This window comes from Cebus imitator, unplaced genomic scaffold (genome assembly GCF_001604975.1).
Source record: "Cebus imitator isolate Cc_AM_T3 unplaced genomic scaffold, Cebus_imitator-1.0 Scaffold129, whole genome shotgun sequence".
Classification (NCBI taxonomy): domain Eukaryota; kingdom Metazoa; phylum Chordata; class Mammalia; order Primates; family Cebidae; genus Cebus; species Cebus imitator.
This window is the reverse complement of record NW_016107444.1, coordinates 3,903,361-3,918,020: the sequence shown is the minus strand read 5'-3', so window position 1 is coordinate 3,918,020 and position 14,660 is coordinate 3,903,361.

The window sequence follows — 14,660 nt, the reverse complement described above, 5'->3', positions numbered from 1 at the left end:
CATTCAAGAAGCTGAACAAACACCAAGTAACATAATCTTAGGGAGATATTATAATCAAACTGTTGGAAGACAAGGTCAATCACAGAATTTTGAAAATAGCAAGAGAAAAACAACCCATTATATAAAAGAAATCCTTAATAAGGTTAGTAGCTGACTTCTCAACAGAAACCATGGAGGCCAGAAGACAGTGGAATGACATTTAAAGTACTAGGGGGTGAGGAGAGGACGATGTCCGTTATCTAAGAATTCTGCATACAGCAAAATTACCCTTGGAAAATGGAAAAGAAATTAAAACATTTTGAGACAACCTAAAATAGAGAAAATTTATCAGTAGTAAATCTGCTTTACAAGAAATAACAAAGGGAGTTCTTCAGGCTGAAATGAAAGGACATTAGATGGTGACTCTAATTCACATACAGAAATAATGAGTGCCAGTAAAGGTAATTACATAGACAAATGTAAACCACAGTATAAATGTACTTTTTGTAATCTTTTCTTCTGCTATCTGATTTAAAAGACAGTTTCACAGAGCAATTATAAAATTGTATGAGTGGGCTTATAACATACCAAGATTTAATTTGTGATAAAAACACAAAAGAGTAGAGATTGAATCAATCAATATTGATACCAAGTTTCCAGATATTAATAAAATTAAGTTAACATTAATCCAAACTAGATTGTTTTCAGATGCTAATTATAATTCTCAGTGCAACTGCTAAGAAAATAACTCAAAAAATATGGTTAAAAATGGGATTATAATTATATATTAGAAAATACCATTTTAAAACAAAAGAATGTACTAATGGAAGAACAGAGGAACAAAAAGTCATAGGCATATAGAAAACAAATAGCAAAATGACAACCATAAATACTATTTTAACAATTATATTTAATGTAAATGGATTAAGCTCTGTAATTAAAAGTCAGAGGTTTTGAAAAATGGATTTTAAAGAAACATGATTCATCAGTCTTTTGGCTATAAGGTTTCATGGTAGATTCAAAACACAAATAGGTTAGAAGTAAAAAGACAGAAAAAGATACACCATGCAAATAATGGCCAAAACAATGCAGAATATTTGTATTGATATTAGACAAAATCCATTTTAAAACAAATTTTTACTAGAAACAAAGCAGGAAATTTTATAATGATAAATTTTCAACATATCTGGTAGGCATAACAATTATTAACATATGTGCACCAAACAACAGAGCCCAAAAATATATGAAAGAAAAACTGATGGAATAAAATGGAGAAATAGACAATTCAACAATAATAGAGACTTCAATAACCCATCTTCAGTAATTGATGCAACAACAGACAGAAGCTCAATAAGAAAACCGAAGACTTGAACAAACTGTAAACCAAATAGATCTAAGAGATGTATATAGAAAGAAATCCACCAAACAACAGCAGAATACACATTCTTCTGAAGCACACATGGGACATTTTCCAGAATAAACAATAAACATAAAGCAAACCTCAATAAATTTTCAAGGAATTATACAAGGTATGCTATCTAACCATAACAAAATAAAATTGGAAATCAGTAACAGAAGGAAACATGAAAATGTACTAATATGTGAAAATTAAACATGCTTCAAAATAATCAATGGATCAAAAAGTAAATAACAGTAAAATTAGAAAATACTTTGACATACATGTAGCTAAACACATCAAATGAAAACTTTTGTAATGCAGCAAAAGCAGTGCTTACAGGAAAATTTAAAGCTATAAACATCTACATTAAAAAAGAATAATCTCAAATCAATAAACCTTACCTTCCACTTCAGGAAAAAAGAAAGAGCAAACTTAACCAAAGGCAAGCAGAGGGAAGGAAATATTGAGGCAGAAATAAATGAAATATATAATAGAAAAACAGAGAGAATCAATGAAACAAAAAGTTGGTTCTTTGAAAAGATAAAAAATATCAACAAACTTTTAACTAGCTTCACCAAGGAAAAAGAGAGAAAACTCAACTTACCAAAATCAGGAGTAACAAAAGCTGAGGTGGGAGAACAGCCTGAGCCCAGGAATTCAAGGCTGCAGTAAGGTATAATTGTGCCACTGCACTCCAGCCTGGACAACAGAGTGAAGCTCTGTCTCTAAAAAAATGAAAGAGGGAATATTACTACTGACCTTAGAGTAATGTAAAGAATTATTATGTACAATTATTATGTACAGTGTAAAGGGTATTATGTACAATTGTACCCCAACAAATTAGATAACCTAGATAAAATGAACAAATTTCTAGAAAGACACAAAACACCAAAACTGACTCGAGAAGAAATAGAAAATCTGAATGGCCCTATAACAAATAACAGGATTGACTTACTAGTTTAAAAATTATCCCCCAAAGGGAAGCCCAGCCCCAAATGGCTTCATTAGTGAATTCTATCACACATTTGAAGAAAAAATAACGCTAATTTTTCACAAATTCTACCAAAAAGAGAAGGGAACATTCTATACACCAAATCATTCTATGGGGAAGTATTTCACTGATACAAAAACAAAATAGGTATCACAAGAAAATAATACTACAGACCAAAATTCTTCATAAATATAGATGCAACATTTCTTACAAAATATTACCAGGCAGAATCCTGCAACATGTAAAAGTGCCCAAGCAGAATTTATCTCAGGAATATAAAGTTGTTTTAACATCCAAAACTCTATCAGTGTAATTAATTAATGTGTACGCTATAAAATGAAGGACCAACCCCCTTCATGATATTCTTAATAAATGCAGAGAAAGTATCTGACAAAATCCAATCCCATTTGATGATTAAGTAGATAACAACAACATTTATGAATAAAAGGGAACTTCCTCAACCTAATAAAGATCCCCTATGAAAAACCCACAGTTAACATCACACTTAATGGTAAAAGACTAAATTATTTCCACCTAAGATCAGGAACAAGACAATAATATCCACTGTCACCACTTTTCAAGCAACATTACTCTGAAAGTTCCAGCCAGGGCAATTAGGCAAAGTGAAATGAAAAGTATCCAGATTGGAAAGGAAGAACCTAAATTATTTCTATCTCTAGATGACATTATCTTGTATATAGAAAATCCCAAGGAATCCACAAAACACTGCTAGAACTAACAAATAAGCTCAGCAAGATTGGAGGATACAAGAGCAATATGCAGAAGTTAATTTTATAAACAATCTGAAAATGAAATTAAGAAAACAATTCTATTTGCAATTGCATTAAAAAGATTTTTAAAACCCTCAGAATTAAATTTAAAAAGTGCAAAACCTGTCCAGTGAAAACTGTAAAATACTGTTGAGATAAATTTATAAAGGACTAAATGAATGGAAATGCATTTGCGTTATGTGGCAGAAGAATTAACATTGCTAGTAAGGCAATACTTGCCAAATTGATCTACAGACACCAAAGCACAAGCAACAAAAAAAGATAAATTAAACTTTATCAAAATTAAATACTTTTTACATGAATATCATGTCTTCATGATGCTAAATGAAAGAAGTCAGTCACAAAAGTTATATATTGCATTATTCTGTTTATGTGAAATGTCCAGAATTGGCAAATCTACAGAGATAAAAAGTACATTAAATTGGGTTGTCTTGTTATTATTGAATTATGAAGGTTCTTTGCATGTTTTGGAATCAAGTAACTTAGATGTGTGAGTTGCAAATATTTTGTCTTAATTTGTAGATTGCCTTTTTCACTTTCTTGATGATATGATGCGATGTTTACTAGCTGTAGAATTTCTCCAAAATCCATATCTTGAAACTCTTTACCCATCACTTTTTTTGCCATATCAACAATCTCTTTCATGAATTCCTTGATTGACTCTTGTAAATCCTGTGAAGTCATGTACAACATCTGAACACAGTTTTCTCCAGCAGAAATTTATTATTTTACACTTGACGGCTTTCATGGGTTTCTTCTATGACAAAGATGGCATTTTCAGTGGTGTAATCCTCACACATTTTTATGTTGTTCTCTCTAATGAGGTTCTCTTTACCATTGACAATACTTTCCATAAGGTATCATGTGTAATAATTTTTTAAAGGTCCTTATGACCCCCTGATCTGGAGACTGAGTTACAGACATTGTGTCTGGGGGCAAATAGTCCACTTTAATGTCCTTGGTATTGACCTTGTGGAATTCTGGGTGGCCAGAGACATTGTCCAATATCAAAAGAATTTTAAAAGGCAGTCTCTTACTGGCAAGGCACTTCCCCACTTCAGTGACAAAACATTAATGGAAGTAACCAAGAAAAAGCGTTCTTATTGTTCATGCATTTTTCTTGTATAACCAAAAGGCAAGTAGCTCATTTTTGTCTTTTCAATTCAAGGCCCAGGAGTTAGCAGCTTTGTGGATAAAGGCAGTCAACAACATAGAGTTATCTCTTTTTTTTTTCCATTTATTTATTTTATTGCAATTTAGGTTTTGGGGTACATGTGAAGAACATGCAAGATTGTTGCATAGGTACACACGTGGCAGTGTGATTTGCTGCCTTCCCCCCCATCACCTACATCTGGCATCTCTCCCCTTGCTATCTCTCCCCAACTCCCCACCCCCAACGTCCCTCTCCTATTTCCCCCCAACTGTCCCCAGTGTATAGTGCTCCCATCCCTGTGTCCATGTGTTCTCATTCTTCAACACCCGCCTATGAGTGAGAACATGCAGTGTTTGATCTTCTGCTCTTCTGTCGGTTTGCTGAGAATGATAGTTTCCAGGTTCATCCATGTCCCAACAAAGGACACAAACTCATCATTTTTGATGGCTGCATAATATTCCATGGTGTATATGTGCCACATTTTCCCTATCCAGTCTATCGCTGATGGGCACTTGGGTTGGTTCCAGGTCTTTGCTATTGTAAACAGTGCTGCAATGAACATTCGTGTGCACGTGTCCTTATAGTAGAACGATTTGTAATCCTTTGGGTATATACCCAGTAATGGGATTGCTGGGTCGAATGGAATTTCTATTTCTAGGTCCTTGAGGAATCGCCACACTCTCTTCCACAATGGTTGAACTAATTTACACTCCCACCAACAGTGCAAAAGTGTTCCTATTTCTCCACATCCTCTCCAGCATCTGTTGTCTCCAGATTTTTTAATGATCACCATTCTAATTGGCGTGAGATGGTATCTCAATGTAGTTTTGATTTGCATTTCTCTGATGACCAGTGATGATGAGCATTTTTTCATGTTTGTTGGCCTCATGTATGTCTTCTTTTGTAAAGTGTCTGTTCATATCCTTTGCCCACTTTTGAATGGGCTTGTTAGTTTTTTTCTTGTAAATCTGTTTTAGTTCTTTGTAAATTCTGGATATCAGCCCTTTGTCAGATCTCTTTCTGCCTTAAATCCTGGTGCTTACTTCTCTTTTTAACTCATAAATCTCTGTTGTGGTATTTTCCTCCAGAATAGGGCACTTTCATCTGCGTGAAAAATCTGTTCAGGCAAATATCCTTTCTCCTTGGTGATTTTCTTGATGGTGTTTGGGAACTTTGCTGCCTCTTGGTTGACAGAAGCTGCTTCTCCTGATATCTTGACATTTTTTAAGTCAGGCCTTTTTCTAAAATTATGAAACCATCCTTTGCTGGCATTAAATTCTCAGGCTTTAGATCCTTTGCCATTCATTTGCTTTAGGCTTTCATATAATTACTTCACTTTTTGAAAATCATATTTGAGTATAAAGGTATGCCTTTCTTTCTTTCTTTTTTTTTTTTGAGGCAGAGTCTTGCTGTTGCCAGGCGCCAGGCTGGAGTCCAGTGGCGCGATCTCGGCTCACTGCAAACTCTGCCTCCCAGGTTCAAGCAATTCTCCTGCCTCATACTCCCGAGTAGCTGGGACTACAGGAACGCACCACCACACCCAACTAATTTTTTGTATTTTTAGTAGAGATGGGGTTTCACCGTGTTGGCCGGGATGGTCTTGATCTCTTGACCTCATGATCTGCCCGCCTCAGCCTCCCAAAGTGCTGGGATTACAGGTGTGAGCCACCACGCCCAGCCAAAGGTATGCCTTTCTTATAGCAATCCTGCACCCACAGAAAAACTGTGCTTTCGGTATAAGATAAAAAGTATTTCACAAAAGTGCAAGGTTTCATGTACTTTTTTTTTTTAACGCAGTGATGGCTTCACGAAATAGTTTTCTTTTTCTTTTTTCTTTTATTTATTATTATTTTTTTTAACAATGATCCTTACACTGGTTTCATTAACCACGAAATGGTAGACAACTGCAACTGCTGACCTCAAGTGATGGTGCATATCAAGCAACTCGGTCTTTTCTCTGCTACTTGGGAGCACTTCAAGTGCTGGCACTTTGTATGGGCCCGTGATATTATTCAAGTTTTATGGTATTGCATGATGAAAAATACACGTGAGCCACAAGAGATCATTTTTTAATGTGATAATCAATTTACTGGAGAGACAAACTGTTCACAAGGACAGGATTAGCAGCACAGGGTGTTTTAAGCAGATACTCCCAACACTGGAGCTGATCCAAGAGTAACAAGAGTTGGATACAAAATTATTACAGTAGTACAGTATGTATACAATTTTATGCAGTTATAACTTAATATTGTATTTTACATTTCTTTATATTTCTCTCAGCTGCAAAAGCTACCATGTATGGTCTGTATGTGTATGTGTAATTTCTGATAAGTTTAAACTTTTCATAATAGATGAGCATAATTTATGATAGTAAATAAAAAATAAAGGGTATTCAATTAGGAAAAGAGGAAGTCAAATTGTCTCTATTGGCAGATGACATGATTGTATATTTAGAAGACCCTATCATCTCAGCCCAGAATCTCCTTAAACTGATAAGCAACTTCAGAAAAGTCTCAGGATATGAAATCAATGTGCAGAAACTACAAGCATTTCTATACACCAATAACAGACTAACAGAGAGCCAAATCATGAGGGAACTCCCATTCACAATTGTTACAAAGAGAATAAAATACCTAGGAATACAACTAACAAAGGACGTGAAGGACCTCTTCAAGGAAAGGACAAACCACTGCTCAAGGAAATAAGAGAGGACACAAATAAATGGAAAAACACTCCATGCTCATGGTTAGGAAGAATCAATATCATGAAAATGGCCATACTGCCCAAAGTAATTTGTAGATTCAATCCTATCCCCATCAAGCTACGAATGACCTTCTTCACAGAACTGGGAAAAACCACCTTAAACTTCATATGGAACCAAAAGAGAGCCCACATAGCCAAGACAATCCTAAGCAAAAAGAACAAAGCCAGAGGCATCAAGCTACCTGATTTGAAACTATACTACAAAGCTACAGTAATCAAAACAGCATGGTGCTGGTACCAAAACAGAGATAATAGAACAATGGAACAGAACAGAGGCCCTGGAGGCAATGCTACACATCTACAACCATCTGATCTTTGACAAACCTCACATAAACAAGCAATGGGGAAAAGATTCCTTGTTTAATAAATGGTGTTGGGAAAACTGGCTAGCAGTGTGCAGAAAGCAGAAACTGGACCCCTTCCTGACACCTTACACTAAAATTAACTCCAGACGGATTAAAGACTTAAACATAAGACCTAATACCATAAAAACCCTAGAAGAAAACCTAGGCAAAACCATTCAGGACATAGGCATAGGCAAGGACTTCATGACTAAAACACCAAAAGCATTGGCAACAAAAGCCAAAATAGACAAATGGGACCTAATTAAACTCCAGAGCTTCTGTACAGCAAAAGAAACAATTATTAGAATGAACTGGCAAAAAACAGAATGGGAAAAATTTTTTGCAATCTACCCATCTGACAAAGAGCTAATATCCAGAACCTACAAAGAACAAAAACAGATTTACAAGAAAAAAACAAACCCATCCAAAAGTGGGAGAAGGATATGAACAGACACTTTTCAAAAAAAGACATATATGAGGCCAAAAAACATATGAGAAAATGCTCATCATCACTGGTGATTAGAGTAATGTAAATCAAAACCACATTGAGATACCATCTCACGCCAGTTAGAATGGTGATCATTAAAAAACCTGGAGACAACAGATGCTGGAGAGGATGTGGAGAAATAGGAACACTTTTACGCTGTTGGTGGGAGTGTAAATTAGTTCAACCATTGTGGAAGACAGTGTGGCAATTCCTCAAGGACCTAGAAATAGAAACTCCATTTGACCCAGCAATCCCATTACTGGGTATATACCCAAAGAATCATAAATCATTCTATTATAAAGACACATGCACACGTATGTTTATAGCGGCACTGTTTACAATAGCAGAGACCTGGAACTATCCCAAACGCCCATCGATGATAGACTGGACAAGGAAAATGTAGCACATATACACCTTGGAATACTATGCAGCCATAAAAAAGGATGGGTTCGTGTCCTTTGTAGGGACACGAAGGACTCTAGAAACCATCATTCTCAGCAAACTGACGCAAGAACAGAAAATCAAACACCGCATGTTCTCACTCATAGGCGGGTGTTGAACAATGAGAACACACGGGCACAGGGAGGGGAGCATCACACACTGGGGTCTGTCGGGGGGGGGGCCCAAGAAAGGGACGTTGGGGGGGGGGGGAGGTTGGGGAGGGATAACAGGGGGAGAAATGCCAGAGGTAGGTGATGAAGGGATGGAGGCAGTAAACCACATTGCCATGTATGTACATATGCAACAGTCCTGCATGATCTGCACATGTACCCCAGAAACTAAAGTACAATTAAAAAAAATAGACTAGTATCTATATATATTTTATGCATTCATGACATACCTTTTTCTTAAATTTTTTTCTCCATATTTGTAGGCTATATGGTTTATCTGCAAGTTTTCTTAAGCTGTTGCAAATCTCTGAGTATCAAAATGGACTGCTTGGAACCTAGTAACTTGCAGAATTTTTATTCCTGAGGTATCCCGTCTTCTTTTTTCACTTTCATGACAGAGACCTTTTTTTAATCTGTTCATTCTAGTTGCTAATTTTTAATATTAATACATTTTAACAGCAATATTCATAAACAAGTTTGGTTACCTCCCATGTACTCTGATTTGAGTGGTGCTGTTATTTTTGGCTTTCCATGGAAGCTCTTCTTATCTTGCTGTGCCTGGAGACAGTTTAAGTATTGGAATTCTTTGTTCCCTGAACATTTGAAATTATTTACCTGAGAAACCAACTGGCCTGGTGATCAGGGGATATTTTAGTATCCATTTTTGATTACTGGTCTAGTTAGAATTCTTATCTCCTCTAGGGTGAATTTTGGTAATTTCTATGTTTTCTACAATGCTTGATTATTTCATCAAAGTTTCAATTTAATTTGTACTTAGGTTTGCCAAACATTCCCAGAAACTTTTTTGAATGTCCTCTGTGTCTTTCATTATATCTTCTTTCTAATTTTTTATTTTTTACTTCTAACATGATTTTTGTCAAATTTTTAAATTTTGTTTCTTCTTTTTCAGTGTTGTCATTCATTCATTTCTGCTTTTATATTTATTATTTATGCTTTTCATGTTATCCTTGGTATTCTTTCTTAACTTCTGGAGAACATTTTTAAAAATTTTTATTTGTACTGTCTAATATATGTGTTTATGGCTTTATTTTCCTGTGAAATCAGCTTTGGCCATCTTCCATTAATTTTGACATGCAGTATTTTATTATTGCTAAGTCTTGGAGTTTGAAATTTCAGCTTCAGTTTTCTCCTTGACCCAAAAATTGTCAAAGAGGAAAATTCACGGTTTTCTATTATTATACTGTGAGATAATTTAAATATAATATTGCTTATCGATCTATAATAAATAGTATTCATCATGCTAGATGTATTAGTCAAGATCCTGGCAATAAGATCGTATGCTGAAAAATATTTAACTAAACAGAAGTGAACAAGGAAACTAAGCATAGAGATGTGGGTGGGGTTACAGGAACCAAAAAAAGATGGTGAGGTGTCCAGGGCTAAGCAGCAGTGGGAAGCTGTTACTACCCCTAAACCTGAAGGGACAAAGGGAGGGAAAAACATCACTGGAACCTGTGAGAGTCAGAGCCATGCCAGAAGGCCTGCCTAGAGGAGCTGTGGTCAAGGAGGAACACATCCACTACTGACCACTGCCACGGCTGAAACCGCAGGGGAAGAAAGGGAGGGAGGGGACAAGCACTGCAAGCATCCTTCGCTTCACCTTCCTTCCTCTGCCGTTATCCAATGGCTGAGCAGTCTGAAGACAGAGGATCTGAGAGCCTAAAGGATGCGGTCTGTGGAGGTCGTCCACAGAAGGGCACAAAACAGGACTGAAAAGGGAGGAGAAAAAACTGGGAATAACCAGCACTTTAAGTAAATATCATTTACTTGTATTTAAACATCAGGAATAGATGTAAGCTGTGTTAATGCAATGTGGTCTACTTAGGCAATTAATTCTATTTATTTATACTTTCCTGATTTATAGCATTCCTAGTACCCTGAACTCTACTTTGTCATAACATGTATTCTTTTCACTATACTTTTCAGTGGTAGTCTATCTATTTAGAATTTTTATATCTATTCGTATAAATGAGATGATCAGTCCAGGATTTTCTTTTGGGAATGCCAGTTGTCATAGTTTTAGTGCCAGGGTTAAATTTGCTTTGTGAAATCAATCAGAGGAGCATTTCACATTTTTATGGTCTAACATAATTTATACAACAACAAAAAAATGATTCCCTAAAAGTTTTTTTTTTTTTATTAGTCAATCATATTCCTGCGGGAACTGGTGACTTTTCTTTCAGCTAATTCTTGGACAACGTTTCTGGGTCTTCCATAATTATTGGCCTGAACAGATTTTCTACTTTTGAGCCAATTTTGGTCACTTATAATCTACAAAGGAATGGCTCCTTTTCTGGATTTTTGTTTTCTCCTGGTAGATCCACATTTTATTTCCCCAAACTTGGGGGCTCAGTGATCTTGGTAAAGGGTTTTTGCATCCCCCACAGTTGTCCATAGGGTTGCTGTGGTTACAGCATGGGGAGATCCTCAAAGGCTCAGTTAAAACAGTGAAAACTCTTAAGAGGGGTTTTATCCCACAGCTAGGATTGTTCCCACTTCCCTGCAGCTGTAGACAAATGCTGCATCCCATGGAGCTGACCACATGGGAATGTGCTTGCGCTGTTCTTCCAGAGTGAGTCACCACGTGGTTGTATAACCTCAGCACCTGCCTGCCCTGGAAACTGACCTCTGGAAACTGTGGCTGTGATTTAGCCCTCCTGCTTAGCAGAAGCAACAAGGAAGTGTGTGAGAGAAGGAGAAAGAAAAGGAAGCAGAGGACGCATGCACGGGTGCGCCCTGCCCCGGGAGGGATGCGCCTTCCCTGACGGTGCTCTCTGGCCTTGGCTCTGCCGCTTTGGATGAGTCATTGTGAGTAACCTTGCTGGACTTCAGTTGGCTGACTGTGAAATGAGAGGCTCTGAGGCCTCCCTAGATTTATGTTTCTATTAACAGATACCACAGGGATCACACCTCTCTCTCAAGCAACTGATGGAATTGCCTAAATAACAGTATCTGAGATCTGAGATTTTATTCAGGAGGGACTAAAAGGCCCTTCTGCTCCCCCTGTATCTCCCCAGCAGCCTGTCTTAGACTCAAAGGGCTCCTATGTGGGGTTGGAGGGATCAACAGCCTGAGCACAAGAAACAACCCCTTGAAGTGTTTAATACCTTCATGTGCATTAACGAATCCAACTGGCGAGGTTCTGAGGGGAGGGAGAAGTCTAGTGCAGGGACCACTGGAGAGAGCCAGCCTGGAATGACAATCAGGGTTCCCCGAGATGGATGGGGAGGTGTGCAACGGGCAGGCAGGTGACAACACAGTGTTTGTTTGGCCTATGGCCAGGGTGGAAGTGAAATACTACACTGTGTCAGCTTCGGCTACTATGACAAATTATCATAGACGGGGTGGCTTAAGCAAGAGGCACTGCTGACACTTCTGGAGGCTGGGAAGTCTAAGAAGGTGCTGTCAGATTCCGTTCCTAGTGAGACTTTCTTCCTGGCTTATAGGCAGTCACCTTCTCACTGTCATCACGCGTTCTTTCCTCCATGTACGAGCATGGAAAGAGAGAAAGGTTCTTTCTCTTCTTACAAGGGCACTAATTGCATCGTAAGACTCCCAGCCTCATAACTATTCCAACCCTAATTACCTCCCAAAGGCCTTACTCCCAAACACCATCACACTGGGGACTAGGCCTTCACCACATGAATTTTGGGAGGACACAAAGTAACAAACACAAATTAGTCTGTAAGAGTTTGCGGAATGTTTAGCATCAAAGACTCTGGCAATGTAGCATGAATAACATGGTCTTTGGAAGTCAGCAGAGCTGGGTTTCCATCCCAGTTCTGCCACTCAGTTAGCAAGTTCCTATATCTCTGTGAGCCTCTTTCCTCATCTGCAAAATGGGAATAATAATGTCTCTCTTTAGAGCTGATAAGAGAGTTAAGTGAGATAATGTTTAAAAAGGACTTAAGCACAGCCACAGTCCAAGTGAGAATTTAATCATTTTATCTGTTGTTAAAATGAATCCTAGTTTTGCAACCATCTGTCTCCAGAAGCCATTCTTAATCACTTAATTACTCACAAGAATTTTTGTGCTCCTGCTGTGCTGGTCATTCTAGGGTGACAGTGAAAAATATTCCCTGTCCTCAAACAGCTTCCCGTCCAGCAGAGCAGACAGATTTGCACACAACCAAGTAAAACATAACGCAAAACTAGCGTGAGAGCCATCTGGAGGTGTCACAGCGCCCTGTGGGAGGGCCCAGGAAGAGGTGAGGGGCTCTCAGGGTGGGAGCAGGGGAGTGGGTCAGGCAGCGCGGGAATTAGACTCTACGATCTGATAAGGTCATCTAGTCTAACACCTTTGCTTCACAACTAAGGACCCAGACAGGCTAAAGACTCTGCATTCACACACTGAGCACAGACCATGTGCCATCCCTGTTAAGCTTGACTTCTTAAACCTCTCAGGAACCTGACAAGGCTCTTGCCATCCCCATTTATGGACGAAGAAACTGAGGTACAGAGAGGTGACATAACTTGTCCGAGGTCATATAGCTCATGGGTGACAGAACAAGAATTCGACCCCCTGTGGTCCTCTCTTAGCAGCAGAGCTGGAGCTGAAGAGCCCGGCTCCCGACTGAAAGCCTACGCTTTCCCATTCTCCTACGCAGCCGCTTCCAGCAAGACAAAGACTTCAGAAGGCAATTCTGGGGGAGCTTTCCAGGCTGAAGACAGCAGGAGAAAAGGCATGGAGACCTGAAGGGTCGGGATTACCACAACTGAGGGTGGAATGAAGTTAACTAGTAATAGTCAGCCCAGGGCTTGCACCATCACAGTCAAACCTCAGGTGATGAACCAGCAACAGCCACGTTTTCACACGTTAGAAGAGGAGGCAGAGAGTGGTCTCTTGGGCGTTAGCGTCTCCCCCGTCACCGCGGAAACCACAGAGATATAAAGAAACCCTCGGCTCCACACCTGCCCCTCCCTTGGGTTCTTCCATCCACCCTCCTGCCACTCAGAAACATGGGAATGGTGGCAGACTCATTTCTCCCTCATTCCTTTGCCAATTCTACTTTTACAATCTTTTTGGCTGGGTACAATGGCTCATGCCTGTAATCCCAACACTTTGGGAGGCCGAGGCAAGAGGATCACTTGAGGCGTGGGCGATACTGCAAGACTCCATCACAAACGAACGCTGTTTACATTTTCCCCCTGCGGTGCTCCAGGTTTGTTAAGAAGCAGACACCAAGGCGAGGTTAAACATGCAAGGATGTTTGTTAAGGAAAATATCTGTGAGAGAAAACGTGGAGGAAGCTCACGATGCATTACAACCTCGAACGATGGGAAGAGGGAAGGAAGGTTGGGTGGAAGTGTCTCACTGTTGTGCAGTGCAAGGAAATTTCCACAAAGCCACTGGGGACTTTCAAGCCAAAATACCATCAGGGGAGCTCAGGGTCCCCCAGAAACATCCCTGCACTTGTTTTACTGCCATCCTTGGTAACTGGCTGAAGGTAGTTCTCGGGAAATATGGCTTCAACACAAATGTGAGGTTGGATTTAGATCACAACGACAGTGCCCGTGGTCCGTCATGTGCCCTGTAGACTGATGCTCAGGCACACAGCTCCTCACCAGCTCTACAGCTCCTGGCCCAGTTCAGGCCCTTCCATTCTCTGGAGACCCCCGACTGGACTCCCTGCTGCTAATCTTTATCCCTCCAAGCCTTTTTCCACACCACAGTCAGAAAGACTTTCTAAAATACAAATCTAACATGTCAATCCTCTGCTTAAATCCTTCAATAATGATTTTGCCAATTCCCTTGAAATCTATAAATTGAGCTCTTGCTTTGTATAAGAGATTGATTGAACATTTAATCAAACAAGATGCCCTTGAACTGGTAAAACCTACTTTATTCCAGCACTCTAGTCTAAGTGAGGTAAGACTCTACAGAGACTGAAAATACATTTAACTGAGACACTTACACATTATCTTTACTGAGAGTCATTGAACTTCTTGCTAATCTTGTTGGGGAATTAAAATCTTTGTAAAATGTAACTTAGCTAAGCTTATCAATAGCTGATTATTAATGATATTATAGCAAAAACATAAACTCAAAATGCTACATTCTGAGTTCTTAATTTGGAATGTTTTTGACCTTGGGATTTTCTAATACTTTTTGAACATCCAG